Here is an 18,519-nt window from a genome sequence, read left to right on the forward strand (position 1 = left end):
CAGTCAGCCTTTCCCCTCTCCATGGCCCGAGCTCTTGCTGGCCATAACCACTTTAGTTCCAGCTCCTGCCAGATGGCCATCGCTCTCTCTTGAATTACACCACCTCCTTCCAGGTTCTGTCCAACCAGAGGACGGTCACCACCCCCTGTAGTTGTTAATCTTGATGTTGACTCTGCACCCACAATGGGATTCTCCACTTTCCCATCATCCATGTAACAAATCCCTGGGGTGAAATTCCCCCTGTCGAAATATGGTGGTTTCTGTTTTTCTGACTGGACTTTGCCTGATACAGAAAGTAATTCTGACCTATACTCATTTTCTCATGGAATTAAAGAAGTGAGGCATATACGTGTAATGCGGAATAAAACACCTCAAACTCTGCTTTCCCTCTTTCCGCCACTCTCAAATGCTTTCACAGTGATGACTGCTGCTCCATTAGACTCTTTGAAACTTACCAAAGTCTTCCCCTCTCTACCCCTCCCCTCTTTTCTCTTTCCCAGCCTACTGGTTGATTTTCCCTTACCCTATCTTAACCTTGAACTCTCTCCCACATTTTTCCATCTATCTCCCTAGGCCTGTGCTCTGCTGGGGAAGCAGTGGAGAAGGGACCCTGGATACTCATATACTAGGAAATAATGTTCTTTGAACATTTCCCAACTCCTTTACCCTCCCCTCCACAGTTTGAGAAGAAAATTCAAAAAAGAAAGAAAGAATATCTTTGTGGGTGATCAACCATTCCCTCCTGTGATTTTTTTCCCCTTTATAAAAGTAATCACAGGGCTGTGAGTAGAGATGTCTTGAGAGCCTTAAGAACCTCAATCAGTTTCACAGCTGGAGGAAGAGAGCTCAGTTGCAATGAAGAGTAAAATCTTTCTTTTATGGAAAGTAACTTCCCTTTTGAGAACATTGTTCAAATAAATTTCAATGTCTTCTGCTCTTGAAAACACAAGGGAAGAGTTTGATAAAGGAGCAATAGGTGTTGGCTGACTGGTATTGACTGGACACTGAGAATGAAGAAAATTGAACCTCTATGCATTAGCTAACAGTCTATCTTCTCCCAGTCACTTTGGCTTCCATTGCCTCCTAAGTTGTTAATGTCAAGTTAGACTGTGATGAATGCAAGGAAGTATTCACCCCTTCTAGCAGGCAGTAATGACTAACACTATCAGGCTTGTGATTGAAATCCTAGACGCCTTTTGTGGAGGAAAAAAAAGAGAGAAGCAGTCTCCAGTCACTAGGAGATCTCCTGATTTTGTATCCTGAGTATAATTCCTTCTTGATTTGTCAAATTAAAAAATTAGACTCAATTTATTCCAAGAAGGATGTATGAAATGCTGAAGAAAGGGAGGCGTGTTACCACACCAAGATTCCTGATGAATTTTGTTCCTGGAGATGACAAAAAATGGATTTCTATTCCTTTTATCTCTACTGTGCATGCTATTCTTTTCAGAATTGCTATGATTCCACTCTTTGTGCATCCATGAGATATGTGGCCCCACTTTCCTTGCTTAAGGATGACCAATGATAGGACTTCATCTCCCCAGATATAGTGATTGTCCCAGGGTGGGCACTTGATCCAAACAAGGCCAATGAGAGTTATTTGCATGAGGAGGGAGTTGCTAGGGACTATGGATGAGAGAGGGTGAAGCTTTTCTCTCTTTGTAAATGATGCATGCCTGCTACTGCCATAGACCATCTCTATTACCTTGAGCTAAAAGCTGCATAAGAATTATGCCAACACAAAATTGGATCAGTAGCTGGGGAAAGATTGAGAGGTTTGGAGACAAATATGATGACAAGGTTTGCATTCTTGGGTCTGATCTACCTGAGACACTTGGACATCTTGGTTATTCTTACAGATTGGGTTCCCTGGAAGTACACTCTGAAATGGAGATTAGTGTTCAGGAGTTTGATCTGAGAGTGTCCTTGGAGGTACACACCCGTGGAAAGGAAGGAAAGATAAGAAAACGGGAGTGGGCGGAAGGAGAATTTGAATTACCATGTGGTCATGAGAAGGCCTCAGCAATCCTGTGGGGAGATTTGAAGCTGGGATGACTGAATGATCTTGGGCAAGACGTCGCTCTTCAGTGAGACAATCCCTGTAGGTGCCGACAGCAGGGGAGTAAGTCCTTCATTCTTGAAGGTGCCACTTTACAGAATCCAACCTAGTTACACAAGCCATAAATTCCCACCACTACTATTTCCTGCTTTAAAAAAAGTTTGAGTTGGCTTTCTACCACTTATACCTAGAAGGATTCCTACTAAAGCATAGTGTAATGGAAACCCACTTTAATTCCATAACCATGGTCTCAAAGGTTAGTGGAAGTTGAATACGGCAGCTGGAATGGGATCCAGACGTTTTATTTCCTGTTTGAAGAAGACAATAACAAAGTAAAAGCAGAGACAGTCAGGGAGGAAGGGACAATTTACTGATGCAGGTGATTAAAGGCCTTCAGAACATGGTTTTACCTGGTATTTTATTTACTAGAAAGTGAAAATGTCTGGTGATGAGGATTTAAAATTTAACTCTTTAGGTTAAATGTGGTTTGCATACATTTATTCATCAGAATAAGGAAGAAAATGAGGAAAGCTTACATATTTTCTCTCACTAATCATTGATTTGAATTTAAAACTTTGCAGTATGTTTCCTGTGTAAATTATTTTGTCTTTTTTTCTTGGAAAAAAATCTATTTTTACAGACTTATCTTGGTCTTAACAACAGCTAACATTTGCAAAGCATTTTACACATGCCAAGTGCCTTATGTGCTTTATCTCATTTACTTATCACAAGCACAGTATAAGGTGTGCAAAATGAAGTAGGATAAATATTGCCCCCCCCCCCCAAAGATGTCTAGGTACTGATTCCCAGAATCTATGAATATGTTACTTTACATAGTTAAAAGGACTTTGCAGACATGATTAAGTTAAAGATTTTGAGATGGGGAGATTTTCATGGATTATTCTAGGTGGGCCAATGTGATCACAAGGGTCCTTATTAGAAGGAGGCAGGACTTCCCTGGTGGCGCAGTGGTTAAGAATCTGCCTGCCAGTGCAGGGGACATGGGTTCGAGCCCTAGTCTGGGAAGATCCCACATGCCGCAGAGCAACTAAGCTCGTGCGCTACAACTACTGAACCTGCGCTCTGGAGCCCATGAGCCACAACTACTGAGGTTGCATGCTGCAACTACTGAAGCCCACTCACCTAGAGCCCGTGCTCCACAACAAGAGAAGCCACTGCTCCAAGAAGCTCCCGCACTGTAACGAAGAGTAGCCCCGACTCACCACAACTAGAGAAAGCCCACCCTCAGCAACAAAGACCCAACACAGCAAATAAATAACTAACTAAATAAATAAATAAATTTATTTAAGAAAAAAAGGAGGCAGGAGGTTCAGAAGCATTGAGAGAGGATGAGAGGAATGAAGCAGAATTCAGAGAGGAGAGAAGATGCTATGCTGCTGACTTTGAAGATGGAGAAAGAAGCCATGAGCCAAAGAATGCAAGGAATGCAGCTCTAGAATCCGTAGGAGGCAAGGAAATGGATTTTCTTCCGGAGCCTCCAGAAGGAAGGTGAAAGTGATTCCAGACCTCTGACCTCCAGAATTGTAAGAAAGTTTGTGCTGTTTTAAGGCGGTCGTTTATGGTAATTTGTTACAGCAGCAATAGGAAACTCGTATACCACTTTACAGACCAGAGAAAAGAGCTGCAAGGAGATAAAGTAGCTTGTCCAGAATCACACAGCAGCTTGATGCCACAGCCGAGATTTGAATCTGGGCAGTCTGATGTATCACTGCTTATTTGAGCCACCAGAGCTATTTTGGAAATCTAGGGCTTCATTGTCAATAATAAAAGCATTTTATGAGCATCAGCTGCTATCCCAAGACCCCTGGATTGAACTCTGCTATCCTGCTATTGGTTTGCAACACATATAATAGCTCTCCTCCACAGGACTGATCAGAATAGCCCTTGATTTCCAGTCTCCTTCTGACAGCCTATATGTTGCCAATTTCCTGCAGTAACCATTGGCGTGCAGAACCAGCTCAGCCCAAGAAGCCTGAAGAAGTTTGTTGAGCCACAAGTGTTAGGTCCCTACAATCAGTTTCTGCGTATTTCACCTTGACCTGAAGCAGGAAAGCTCTGTCTCTGTGTCTTGACTATCACTTTTCCTTGCCCCAGCATGTATCTGAGCTCTCATAGCCCCACTTTGGGCAATTAGCAAGGGCTCATCCTGCTGAAGATGTTAACCAGTCACTTAAGTGTTAGCCACGTGAGAGAGTCAAGTGTCAGTTCTTGTAAGAAGGCCAGCATTGTAATAAGAGTCTCTCCAAGAGAAAAGGCATATTCGTTTCACATGACCTTGAGGTCTAGCTCCCTTGATTGTTTCAGCAAATAATGTCTAGCCTAACAAAACTGACAGGGTTTGTTTGTGAAGGAGAGGTTGAAGATATTTCATGTAAACATGTGTAGTCACATGTATAGCCACAGTACAATTATCAAAATTACAAGATACAACACAAATACAATATTATTATCTACCCTACACTACATAGTCAGAGTTTACCAACTATCTTAATAATGCTCTTTTTGTGATTGTTTTTGTTGTTGTTGTGTTCTAGAATCCAGTCTAAGATCATGCAAGGAAACCAGTTGTCATGTATCTCTGGTATCCTTTAATCTGGACCAGTTCCTCAGCCTTTATTTATTTTTTCCTGATTGTGGCATGTTTGAAGAATATAGACTGGTTATTTTATAGCATGTCCCTCGTTTGAGGTGTGTATTGTATTTGTTCACGCTAGACTCGGTTATGCCTTTTGGGTGGGAATATGCTAAAAGTGGTGTGTGTCCCTCCCAGAGCATCACATCAGGAGGCACATGATGTCAGTTTGTCACATTGCTGGTGATGACCTTGTTCTTAGGAAATACACACAGAGATGTTTAAGAGTAAATGTAGGTTATTTATTTTCAAACGGTTCAAAAAAATAATATGGAGAGAACGATCATGGAAATCTGACAAAATGTTAATAGTTGATCAATCTGGGTCAAGGGCACACTGGATTTCTTTGTCCTATTCTGATAACTCTTCTGCATGCTTGAATTTATTTTAAAATAAAGCAATTAAAAATCTGACATATTAGAAGTTCTCTTCAGTGGGTACAGATTGCACTGGCAGCTGGGGGAGAATTAGTTTTGGGGGACGCTGCTCTTTTGTTAGGGAAGGCACTTTGATGGGCTTTTTGGTAATTCAAAGGAACTGCCTAGTCTAGGGGTTGGGGTGGAGTCAGAGAAAAGCTAAGCTACTCAGTACAATAAAACGAAAGGATGATGTCCTTGGGTGGAGAAACTTACAATGTCACCTAATGTGAGGCTTGTGCTGGAGACTGTGAAAGGGAACATCATGGAAGATAGAAGTGGTTCTCACAGAGATGAGGAACAGGCCCCAGAATAGGACAGAATGTCTAGCCCAAGAGAGGACACGGGCAATAAGGGACTTTCCTGGTCATGGTGATGATCACAGAGAACAGGGCCACACGATAATCATTGTTGGTTTTCCCTTTACTATATTGTAATTCCTTTATGTTGTTTCTACGTCTTCACTAAAGCCAATTAATCAGCACAACACAGCATCAGCATTGAATGAATGGTCATCTTGAGGGATAAGGCAGAAGCTGGGCATGGGAAGAAATAGACTGGAAGGGCCTTAGGCAGCAAGGAGAAAAAAATGGTGAGCTGATGAGGTGACCCAGAGGAACAGGAGGAGACAATCAGGAGGATACCAACAGTCTGATAATCCCTGGAAATATCTGGGAAAAGACATTGGACTTCCAGGTGTTCTCTAGCGTTTGAATTGTAGTGATTTGGACATTAAAGGGAAGCAGACTGCAGAACTCTGAAGAACTTGCTCATATATAGGAAAGCAGACTTCATTTGCCATATATGGGTCACATACAGTAAATGGTTAAAAAAATATGTTTCAGTGGTTTATTCTAGTCCAAAGGAAGAGTTGGTGTGCCTACCTTCTACTGCAGCAAGCATTAGGGGAATAATGATTTTGTTAGGCAAAGTCATTCATTGCAGATGAGGTGGATCAAGTGAGAATTTTCCTCTGTGTGTACTTTCAAACTTTGCTAATTTAGGGACCATGTGTAAAAATAATAAGGCAGATAATGAATATTTATTTTATTTTAATGCAGTGAGATTATTAATTTGTAGCCACTTGTGAGATTTACCAAACTGCTTTCTTGAGACTGGGATCTCATGAATTTAAAAAGTCTAAGAAACTCAACCAACAGGAATTCAAATGAATCATAAGGTTTTATTTTCTCACTGATGTGAGAAGACATCTGCACACACTGAACTTGAAACTAGAGGCTAAAAATGTGAATATTGCTGTCAGTTCAAAGAAGTGAAGATATTCAGACACAACCCAGACTGTTATGTAATTCAGAGACCACATCCATTTCCCTTATTAAACTTCCCTGGACTCAATGGATTAATGATTTTGAACAAAAGCAAACATTTTGGTGGAAATGAAACCACAATTTAAAAAAGAGATTTGATGATTATGGATGACATTTAAAAAGTATTCATTTGCCTTGGAAATTTAAATGTCTATATCTATCCACATATAATTGGATAAATATCAGTCCTGTCAATGTGATTCAGTTTTAAAAGTACTGATTGGGCTTAAAAATAAAACATGCCCATCAAAACTGATAGCATCCATGGAAATATGTGACTATAGATGCTAAAACTCTCATAAAATATCTAGCAATATGGTGCAATGATGAACGATGCTTGGGTCTTAGGTGACTATATAAAATTGCTGTCATTAATGAAATAGCTGAAATCAAAGAAGCACAGTGAGCAATGCAAGCCCAGTGTCAAAATGAGGTACTCTCTAGCTCTACCCACTTCACATTTCCCCAGGATGGTTTAGCCTGTTAAATACCAGCATAGCTGGCACTGTTTTTCATAACTCTAAAGATTTTCTTAACTCCCTATTCCTCTACTTCCTCCCAATACAGAGAATGAAAAAAACAAACACTAGGTCTCCCAAAGTTCCCAAACTTCCTTGCAAGCAGCCTTTAAAAAAAAAATCTTCCAGGAGGATGGAAGATAAAGCATTAGGGGAACCCTTTTTCTTTTATTGAAAAAAATAATAATAAAAATAAAGTCAGGGATGATGTCAGTGAAAATGGTGACTTTATGGACTGAATTGTGTCCCTCTAAAATTCATCTGTTGAATCCCTAACCCCCAATGTGACTGTATTTGGACACAGGGCCTTTAGGAGGTAATTAAGCTTACATGAGATCACCAGAGTGGGCCTTAATCTGATTGGACTGGGGTCCTTATAAGAAGAGGAAGTGACACCAGAGAGCTCTTTTTCCCTGTGTGCTCAGAGAAGAGACCATGCGAGGTAACAGTGAGAAAGCAGGAAGAGAGGCTTCACCAGAAACCAACCCCAAGAGCACCTTGATCTTAGACTTCTAGCCTCCAGGACTGCGAAAAAATAACATTCAGTTATTGAAGTCACACAGTCTGTGGTATTTTGTTGTGGCAGCCTGAGCAGATTAGTACAGGCAGAGTAAGGAAATCCAGGAGGCTGTCCATGCCCAGAATCACTGAAAAACCTGGGGATAAACTGTCAGGAGAAACCTCATCAGTACTCTGGATAATAATGAAATGTTTACAGCAACAAGTGAACGTTTAGCTAAGAGAAAGGCCATGAGAACACAGTAGGAGAACTTTGTGGCACTTTACCCTAGTTCCATCCCTCTCTGCAGGGTGGCAGTGACTTTGAAGACAGCAGCCTGCATTCCCAATGTGGGTACCTGGTTGCAGAGGGACCAGAGCATACCTTCATCCCAAGGAACAGTGTTTGTTTTGGTCAGTCTGGGGGTTTCCTGAAGGACAGGCACAAGGTGCTTGATTTTGCTTCCCCTAAGTCAGAGCTGTCTCAGGGTGGAGAAGGGGCCGTGCAAAGAGCCTCCTTCAAAGCATTGAAAGGAAAGCCAGGACTACCTGGGGTAAAACATAACAATTGGGGCAAATGATAGAAACACTGACAGCCTGGCAGGAAAAGCTGGGTGTGAGATTCTTTGGGGAATAAGGGTTTTGACAAGCTGTCTTGTGGACTGGGAAAACCAGAAGGCCACACACATGTCCAGGGCAGGATGCATGCTCAAAAGAGACCTGAGAAAACCATAAACTTCCACATCTAGCTAATCTTTATGCTTGGAGTAAGTAGGAAGTGAAGGTTAAGGCAGAATTGTAAATGCTATGACTAAGGTGTGAAGGATTGTCCTGACAGGGAGCCAGTGTTCAAGTACCTGGAGAGTCTTTCTTTCTTTCTCTCTCTCTTTCTTTCTTTCTTTTTCTCTTTCTTTCTTTCTTTCTTTCTTTCTCTCTCTTTCTTTCCCTTCCTTCCTCTCTTTCTTTCTTTCTTTCTTTTTCTTTCTTTCTTTATTTCTTTCTTTCTTTTCTTGCTTTCTTGCTTTCTTGCTTTCTTTCTCTCTCTTTCTCTCTCTCCCTCTCTCTCTCCCTCCCTCTCTCCCTCCCTCCCTTCTTTCCTTCCTTCCTTCCTGCTTGCTTGCTTGCTTTCTCTCTCTCTCTCTCTCTTTCTTTCTCTCTTTCTCTCTCTCCCTCCCTCCCTTCTTTCCTTCCTTCCTCTCTTTCTTTTAAATTTGACTCAGGCATTTAAGGAAATCTCTCTCAAATGACTAGCTGACCACTGAGCTAAAGGAACAGAGACCTCGTATACCATTCATTGCAAAGAATACAGTCTTTACAAAAGAAGTGTAGAAAATCAATCAACAAACAACTACAACCCAAGGCGAGCAATAACAAATCCTGGAAGTGGGGCAAAGAATCTAAGTTACTACATGGTAAGACTCAAAATGTCCAGTTTTCAACAAAATATTACAAGGCTCACATGAACAGATAAAGAAAATTTGAGCTATATATATGAGTTGCTGGTCGAAGGGTACAAATTTCCAGTTTTAAGATGAATCAGTTCTGAGGATCTAATGTACAGTATGGTGACTATAGTTAGCCATATCAGATCATATACTTGAAAGTTGCTAACAGAGTAGATCTTCAATGCTCTCACCACCAAAAAGAAATGTTGATTATGTGTGGTGATGGAGGTGATAAATAATCTTATTGTGGTAGTCATTTTGCAATATGCACGTGTATCAAATCTTCATGTTGTTGTACACTTTAAACTTACCCAATGTTATTTGTCAATTGTATTCCAATAAACCTGGGGGAATAAAAAGATACGGTCCTACTGGGGTAGAAGGTGCCCTTAATCCAATACGATTGGTGTCCTTATAAGAAAAAAAAGAAGTCGCGAGGGAAGAAGATCATGTGATGAGACGCAGAGACTGAAGTGCAGCAGCTGCCAGCCAAGGGATGCCAAGAATGGCTGACAACTACCAAAAGCTAGGAGGAGGCAGGAGAGGAGTCTCCCTTCCCGGTTTCAGAGGGAGCATGGGTCCTGCTGATAACTTGGCTTAGGAATTGTGGCCTCTAGAACCGTGAGAGAATAAATTTTTGTGGTTTTAAGCCATGCAGTGTGTGGTAATACTCTGTTAAGCCAGGCCTAGGAAACTAACGCACACTCTCCGTAGAGAAAACAATTTGTTCCAAGGCCTGGAGGCAAGAGAGAGGATGACTCCGTCACGGATCTGAAAAGAGTTCAGTGCATTTAAAGTCTAGAGAGAAAGGAGGGTAATGCCAAGAAATGAGGCTGGCTAGATTGACAAGCAGGGGCCGGATGATGCAGGAGTTTGTAATTTATCCTAAAGATAAAGAAAAGAAAAAAAATAAAGGCGGGGGGGGGGGGGGAGGGGAGGAATTCCCTGGCGGTCCAGTGGTTAGGACTCCACACTCTTACTGCCAAGGACTTGTGTTTGATCCCTGGTTGGGGAACTAAGATCCTTCATGTCCTGCAGCGTGGCCAAAATAAAAAAAGAAAGAAAGAAAGAAAGAAAGAAAGAAAGAAAGAAAGAAAGAAAGAAAGAAAGAAAGAAAGAAAGAAAGAAAGACAGAAAGAGAAAGAAAGAAAGAAAGAAAGAAAGAAAGAAAGAAAGAAAGAAAGAAAGAAAGAAAGAAAGAAGGAAAGAGAAAGAAAGAAAGAAAGAAAGAAAGAAAGAAAGAAAGAAAGAAAGAAAGAAAGAAAGAAAGAAAGAAAGAAAGAAGATTCCTTGAATGGTTTAAGAAGGGGGATAAATGAGCAGATTTGTGTGTTATAAGAGTACTATGACTTCAGTAGGAAATGAGCTGGAAGGGAGCACTAGGCAGGAATAAAAGCTAGGAGGCTACAGAATTTGTCTAGGTGGATATATAAATTGGTTACTACTGTGTAAGAAAATACCCCAAGTCCAGTAGCTTAAAATAACATCCAATATTATTTCAGTGACCATGTGGATCAGTTGATAGATGACTAATCTAAGTTGGGCAAGTTAGGAGTCAGCTGATTTAGACTGGGCTTGGCTGGCCATGGCTCCACACCCTGTGTTTTTTATCCTCCTCCTGGGAACAGTGGGCAAACCTGGGCACATCCTTCTCCTATGGATGGAAGGGGTGCAGGAGAGCAAGCCCAAACAGATAGGCTCTCTTTCAAGCCTCTGCAGCCTCATGTCTGCTAACATCACATGGGACAAAGCACACCACATGGCTGAGCTCAATTTCAAAGGGGAGGAAATATATTTCATCCCTTGATGGGAGAAGCTGTAAAGTCACATAACAAAGCCTGTGCATATAAGGAGGGGTGAAGGATTGAGGCCATTAATGTGTCCTACCTGTTATGTAGGATTCTGTCCATCATGATGCAATGGTGGCCTTCAAGTACGCTAACAGGTAAGCTGTATAAGGGGTCTACAGACAGCAGGGGCTGAGACAAGTATACCTGGTCATGGCTGTAGCCTGTCAACAAGTCTGCTGAACAGCTAAGGGTTTATTTGTATTTCATAGGAAGAGGACACATGGGGCCAGGATGGGTGTCACCAGTGGACGGCTGAATTAAGACTCCATAAGTTTGTAGGGTTGCATGATCCTGACATAAAAATAGCCTGCCTCATGGACCTCATGTTTATTTATCATATATATCAAGAATATTAGTGTTTCCTTGGTCCTTCCCTCCTTTTCTATCTACATGTACACAAATACACCGTACTTGCTTTACTTATCTCACGTCTTCCAGATTAATAACTCACTTACTGCTATGAACTGAGTTGTGTTCCCCCCCTCACCCCCGGCCCCAAATTCAAATGTTGAAGCTGTAACTTCCAATGAGAGTGTATTTGGAGATAGGGCTTTTAGGAGAAAATTAAGGTTAAATGAGATCATAAAGGTGGCGTGTCTAATCTGATAGGACTGGTGTCGTTATAAGAAGAGGAAGAGAGAAAGATCTCTTTCTCCACGCACATACACCAAGGAAAACCTACATGAGGACACAACAGAAACACAGCCACCTACAAACCAGAAAGAGAGGCCTTACAAGAACTCGACCATCCTGGCTCTTCCAGTATCCAGAACTGTGAGGAAATAAATTTCTGTTGTTTAAGCTGCCCGGGCTATGGTACGTTGTTACGGCAGCCTGAGCACACTAAACACTTCCTTACGCCTAACCCATCTCATGAGCTCCACGCCTCCCATTTGTTTTCTTGTCTTTTACAGCAGAACTGAATATTCTCCAACAGGACAGCAAATACACACGATCCCACCACTGCGAGAGATGGTAGGGGTGTGAATTAGACTAGACTAGACTAGACAGGACAGCAAGGGTGAGAAATGGAAGGATTCAGAAGTCACACTGCCAGGATCCGTTGCCTGAGGAGTTAGTTGCATGAGACTGAGGGACAGGAAGGAGTCAAGGTTGACCCCAGGTCTCCGGCTTGGGCAGCTGGTTAACGGTGACGTCATCCCCTGGAGAAAAGTGCCAGGAAGAACCACCATTGTGTGGAGAAGGTAGGGAATCCAGTTTTGCACAGGCCTGAGTTTAGGCGGGTGGGGCAGGGGAGACGAGATGTCCGAGGGGAGGTGTTGGCTGGTGAGCTGGATGCACAGTGCGGAGCTCCTGACCCCGGTCGGGCTGGAGACAGAGGGGTGGGCGTCATCAGGAGACGTTAAAGTAGAAAGTTACAAAAGGTCACGGGAGAGGGCAGCAGTAAGAAAGTGGAGGCCCCGTGGCAGATGCTTCCTGGAGACCTTGGTTCAAAGGAGAGCAGGAGAGGAGGAGACTGAAATGGAGACGAGGAAAGGCAGGCAGAGAAGAGAGGCCACACCTGCAACTATGGGGCTCAGCAGCCCTGGAGGCCCAGGCACCAGGCCTCTGATGCCAAGAGTGTGAGGGTGACGCACACTAATACGTGACCTGGATTCGGCCACGAGGAAGCGCTGGGTGACCGCACTGACAGGTCTCAGTGGACAGCAAGGAGGGGAGCTAGATGATAACGGGTTGGCGCGAGGAGTGGAGTCACCTCAAAATGCTGCCTGTGACCAGGAAGAGAGAGCGTGGCTGGAATCGAGAGGACATGTGGACACCACGTGGACCTGGTTTCATTTTGCTTTTAACTAAGAGCTGGTAAGTGTTGTGGAGAAGGAGCCAGGACAAAGGCAGAAGCTCAACACGGGGGCTCTTAGAGAGAGCCAGGCTCCTGGGCACACGGCAGGAGGGAAATGGGAGCAGCCCTAGACGGGAGGGGGGCCCTTGTCTTGCAGAAGGAGGGACAGAGAGCCCAGATGCAGGAGGCCTGCAAAGTGGTGGCAGGAGGCTGAGGGACTTCCTCTTTGTGGTTTCCATTTTCTTCATGAAAGAGCAGAAAAGGTCTTCTGTTGAAAATGAAGCTGTAGGTGGATGTTTCAGGACAACGAAGAAAGTTTCCATGTTCTGTACCTGCTGTTCTGAAGTGGGGCTTGACTGCAGAAGCTGAAATGACTTTCAGAGACCCGAGAACCCAGTTAAGAGTCTGAGATCATAACTCGACAGTGGTCTGACTCTGCGGGTAGCTGTCCTCGCTCTCCTTACCAACCGTGTGCAGGTGCAGAGGAAGAAGGCAGTGAAGGTGACTGGGCTTGGGTTCTGCTGGCAGAGGGCACAGGAAGACAGTGTGTGAGGGGGTTCAGGACACCTGCAAGAGAATGGCGGAAGTGACAGATGGTGGAGTCTACGACGGGTGTAACACCATGAAGGGAAGCAGAACCAAAGGGTCAAGAAGAAACCAAAGGTCTTGATGAGGTTGAAGCAAAGGCCTTGATGAGGACAGTTATCTTGGGCGTGAATGAATGAGAGAGAGAGAGGAGGTGGTGTTCCGACGGGGCATGTCTGCGATGGAGATTTACACATGATGCACTTCTGAGAGATGACGGGGTCCAGTGTGGCCTTGGGGGTGGGTGGCTGAAATAGAGGGGGAAGATTTCTGAATGAGAAGGCAAAGCAAGAGTGAGGCAGGCTTCTGGATCCACTGGAGTCCCCAGAAGGAAGGCCCTCCTCTCGTTGCAAAGGGGTTTAATGAAATTACATAGAATTTGTTTAAATCCTGACCCTCTACTTACCAGATAAATGACCCTAGGCGATCTACTTAACCTCTCGTAGTCTCCATTTCCTTATCTGTATAACGGAAGAGAGGTATTAATACCTATCTCACTGGATTGGTGGGAAGATGACTGGTAACAATGCACACAGCACAGTGCTCGACACAGTGGCTGCATGATGCCTGAGTTCTACCTCCCTCTTAAAATGTGGTCCAAACAAGAGGAAAATGTTCTAGGTGCGGTCAGACTGGTTAAGAGTGAAGGGGGATCCTGACTTCTGTTGTTTTGGAGATAGCATGTCTATGGTGTAATCTTAGACCGGTTGTGCTACCCTTTCAAAGACTTGCCTCACATTCTTGGCTCACACAGAAATGTGCAATCAACTTGGACCATGAGAACATTTTAAAGTAAACTGCAGCAACTGAGGTGGGGCAGCTGATAAAAAATATCTGGCCTCTATGACCCAGAATCCCACTCCTGGGCATATACCCAGACGAAACTCTAATTCAAAAAGATACATGCACCCCTATGTTCATAGAAGCACTAGTGACAATAGCCAAGACATGGAAGCAACCTAAATGTCCATCAACAGATGAACAGATTAAGAAGATGTGGTACAGATATACAATGGAATACTACTCAGCCATAAAAAAGGAACAAAATAATGCCATCTGCTGCAACATGGATGCAACTAGAGATTATCATACTAAGTGAAGTAAGTCAGGAAGAGAAAGACAAATACCGTATGATATCACTTATATGTGGAATCTAAATTATGACACAAATGAACTTATCTACAAAACAGAAACAGACTCACAGACATGGAAAACAAAGTTATGGTTCCCAAAAGGGAAAGGGGGTGGGGGAGGGATAAATTAGGAGTTTGGGATTAGCAGATACAAACTACTATGTATGAAATAAACAACAAGGTCCTACTGTATAGCACAGGGAACTATATTCAATATCCTGTAACAAAACATAATGGAAAATAACATGAAAAAGAATATGTATGTGTATATATATATATATATATATATACACACAATATCTGAATCACTTTGCTGTATACCAGAAACTAACACACCATTGTAAATCAACTATACTTCAGGGAATTCCCTGGTGGTTCAGTGGTTAGGACTCTGCACTCTCACTGCCGAGGGCCCGGGTTCAATCCCTGGTCAGGGAACTAACATTCTGCAAGCTGCATGGTGTAGAAAAAAAATTACTCACTGAGAGGAGAAATAAATAATGCATCCTCCCCCCTAAAGATAAAATGTATAAACTTCTTGAATCTAAGAAACAAAACAAGAAAAAACAAACAAACAAAACTGATGTGGGTAGGTGGTCTTTTTCTATATCTAAGGGCTGAGCTGGTGTTTGGATGTGTCTCTTCTTGGAAACATGGACATAAATGTTTCTTTGGAGTTTGAGCTCTGGGAGAAGCTCTACTAAAGAGCTGCAGTGATGGTGCTGCTGCCCTGAGGATAGAGCCTTGCAACTGATGATAAAGATGTGCTGTAGCCTGCACTAAATCATCTGAATTCTCTCGTCCAGTCCTTATTTGGAGGTCACACAATTTCAAGATGGCCACACAGGTATAGGAAGGAAACCAACATTTCTTGACATCAACCACTGGCAGGGTCTGTGATAGGTAGTCTGTATTCATTAATTTACTACAGTCCTCATATTAAGATTAAGAAGTCTCTCTTCTTATCCCCATTCTACAGGTGAGTGCGGTGAGGATTAGAAAAACCAAGTATTCCACCTAAATTCTCATGGTGGTAGTAACAGAGGTAGGATTCAAATTTTGGTTGATCTGAAAACAAAGCATTACTATGTTTGATTCCACCCAGCAAGTGGGTCTAGACCAGTACTGTCCAATATGGTAGCTACTAGCCACATGTGGCTTTTTAGATTTAAATAATTAAATTTAAATAAAATATGAAATCTAATTTCTCAGTTACACTAGCTGTATCTCAGGTGCTCAACAGCCACACGTGGCTAGTAGATGCCGCACTGGACGGCACAGAAGTACAACACTTTCATTATCACTGAGATCTCTATTGTCCGGTGCTGGTCTAGAACTAGCAGGCCCTGACATAATTTATAACTACTTCTGTGAATGTTTCACTGATGAGGTGTTTTCCAGCAAGTCATAAAACTAGCAACTAATAAAAATGTAGATCGAAAGGTAAAAATCTGATCACTGAACTTTTACAATCTTTTTTTAAACTGTGAAAGATGACTACCTAGAAATGCCTATAACATAAACATATAATTTAACTAATACTGTTAAAGTGCATTTCCATGTAAGCACCAGCAGGGCAAAGAAACAACATGGCCAGTCCTCTGGCTTCCCCCACCCGGTGGCCCTTCCTGATCATCGCCAACCCCTTTTTGCTCCTGGGGTAAGCATTTGCCTGATGTTATGTCATGATCACTTTCTTGTATAATTTTACCATCTATGGACGTATCCGTAAACCACAGAGTTTAACTTCGCCTTTTTAAAATTTTATATAAGCTGAATCATAAATTGTGTACTTTTTCATTTCCCTTCTTATGTTCAACATGTTAATATGTCATCCATGTTATTGTTCATAGCTATAATTCATTCACTTTCTTTGCTGTATACATAACATTCCCGTTACATAATTATGCCACAATTTATGTATCTCTTCTACCTTTGATGACCATTTTGGTTGTGTCCAGTTTGTGACTACTAGAAATGATTTTCTCCTCTGGAAAAAAAAAGCAAGCTTTTCCCTCCTGTCAAGATGAGACTCGGGTTAGCAGCAGTTGACAAGCATTTTGGACCACAGCTACAACAAGAATCTGTTTTATACTGTGACTCGCTATACTCATAAATGTTTAGAACTGAAACAAAAACGCCCCCAGAGAATAACTGACTCAACATGTGCAAGGCATTCGGATATTTTCCCTTGTATTCAATTCTAGTCCATTTCTTTTTAAAAGAAATTCTGGTTGTGACCCATGAAATTGATTTTGGGATGCATTAATGGTCTATACCTACAGGTGGAAGAATTCTGGAAGTTGTGTTACATAGGACATGGATGGCAGCACGAGGCTAGCAGGGCCCTTCCAGAGCAAGCCTTCCACGGTTTCCATGACTACCCATTTATCAGGCCAACAAAATCACTCATGCAGTGAACCAAGACTGTCATGGCAACCTGCCCTTCCTCTCTTCCCCAGCACGGGGATGGGAACACGGCACACAGCTGCAGCAGCAGGGATGTGGCCTCGGTCACCAGTGCTCTCAGAGAGGATCTAGGCCTGGCTCTGCAGGAAGCCTCATGGCCCAGACACGGTTTGTCAACGCAACCCGCCCAGGCTGTGGAGGCGCTGACCCCTTCCCTCACGTCGGAGGAGAATTCCTCCATTCAGGAGCCGGCCCCTCCGCAGGGTGTGGAGGAATTCCTGGTGACCCCGAGACGCCAAATCTCAGCTCCGAATCAGAGGACAGGCCTCCTCGTAGGCCTTGCTTCATGTCCCCCTCCTTCCCAAGTCCCCCTCCCGCCCCCAATTCCCGAGTCCGCAGGCTTCCTCCAGCACTGCAGGTGGTGAGAGTCAGCTCCCTCACCATGTGCCCAACTACTGTTGCCAGGGGGCTGCCCTGCCCGTCTGGGTGTCACAGGGGCTCTTTCCCAGCTCGCTGGAGCCGGGACCCCAGAGTGAAGGACCACAGCCTTTCCAGAGCGGCAGGTCAAGTTGCCAGGTCTGATTTTTTTTGCCGAGTCGTGAGCTGTGGGTGGTGAGGGGAGGGACATCTGGGAATTGCGGGTGTGGGGTGGGCGTGAGGGTGGCGGCCTTGTTCCACTTGTAGCTGCTGAAGCAAGAACATGTGATGTCCTGGGGGACCTCCAGGGAGTGGCACGGGAAGAGCCAGGGTTTCCAAGTCAGTGGCCTGGACTTAACCCCGGCTCTGCCACTTTGGGGCTGTGTGATTCTGACCGATGGTTTAACCTTAGCCATGGTGTCCACAAGGGTAACCTCTACTGCTCAGCCCTCATCTGAAGGTGAAATGCGACGATGCCTGTGAATCACTGAGCACGTGGAACGGGCTCCCTGGAGGTGGCTGCTGTTATTAACACCTTGCTGTTGTCATCATATCGGGAAGGAGGAAATGGGGCAGAGGCCTAGGCAGTGGCTCTGGGAAGTAGCTAAAGGCAGGTGTGGGGCCTGGGAACCGCACATACACTCCACTCAAACCCAGAAACTTGCTCTACCTGGGACAGCAAACACGAGTTTGGCTTGCTGGCCTGTGGGTTACCAGAGACTTCAAGGACAGCGGTGCTGGGAAGGACCCTGAAGCCATGGAGAGTGTCAGAGCGGCGACCAAATGTCAGGATTGGTCACTGTGGCCTGGCTGCATATTTGGAGTACAGAGGAGGGGAGAGACTGGAGTGGGGAGACCAGCAGGGCATCTGCCTTTCCTGCCCCTTTAGTGATTTCCTACTTAGTGATTTAACGTTTACTCTTCTAGGATGTTCAAGGTGGCTCTTTAAAAAAACATTGTTTCTGGTCAGCACCTTGCTGAGTGGTATGGAAACCTCAGCCGTATTTTCGTGAGGCCACAGTCTACAAGGTGCATATTGGAGGAGGTGGTCAGATGTATAATGGAGTTGGGTCAAGCAGTAGAGGGGAAAAGAAGCAGAAGGAAAGAAACAGCCAGTCACAGGACGAGGAAAGTAAACAGGAGGGAGAAAATTAGAACCTGTGTAACTTCTGAAACAGTGTCCTAAGCTCATGCCGGGTCCCAGAGTAAGGCAACTGCCAATATTCCGTACCTGACTGAACAACACCGCCACCTGGTGGCCAGGACGATGTGACCGTGGAGGGGTTCCTTTGAAAATCACACAGTATTTGAAAAATGTGAGGAAATGGGTGAATGGATAGAAAATTTTAAATCTTTAAAATATTATGTTTTGTCATGTGCGTGTAAACATGTGCTTGGGGTATAGAA

General features: G+C 43.7%; 1 non-coding gene across 1 annotated transcript; it reads left to right on the plus strand.

Moving 5' to 3' along the window:
* The first annotated feature begins 14,651 nt into the window (after positions 1-14,651).
* Positions 14,652-14,724, plus strand: TRNAE-CUC (transfer RNA glutamic acid (anticodon CUC)). Its single transcript has one exon. It is a non-coding gene; the product is annotated as a tRNA-Glu (tRNA).
* The last annotated feature ends 3,795 nt before the right edge of the window (positions 14,725-18,519 follow it).

This window comes from Hippopotamus amphibius, chromosome X (genome assembly GCF_030028045.1).
Source record: "Hippopotamus amphibius kiboko isolate mHipAmp2 chromosome X, mHipAmp2.hap2, whole genome shotgun sequence".
Lineage (NCBI taxonomy): Eukaryota > Metazoa > Chordata > Mammalia > Artiodactyla > Hippopotamidae > Hippopotamus > Hippopotamus amphibius.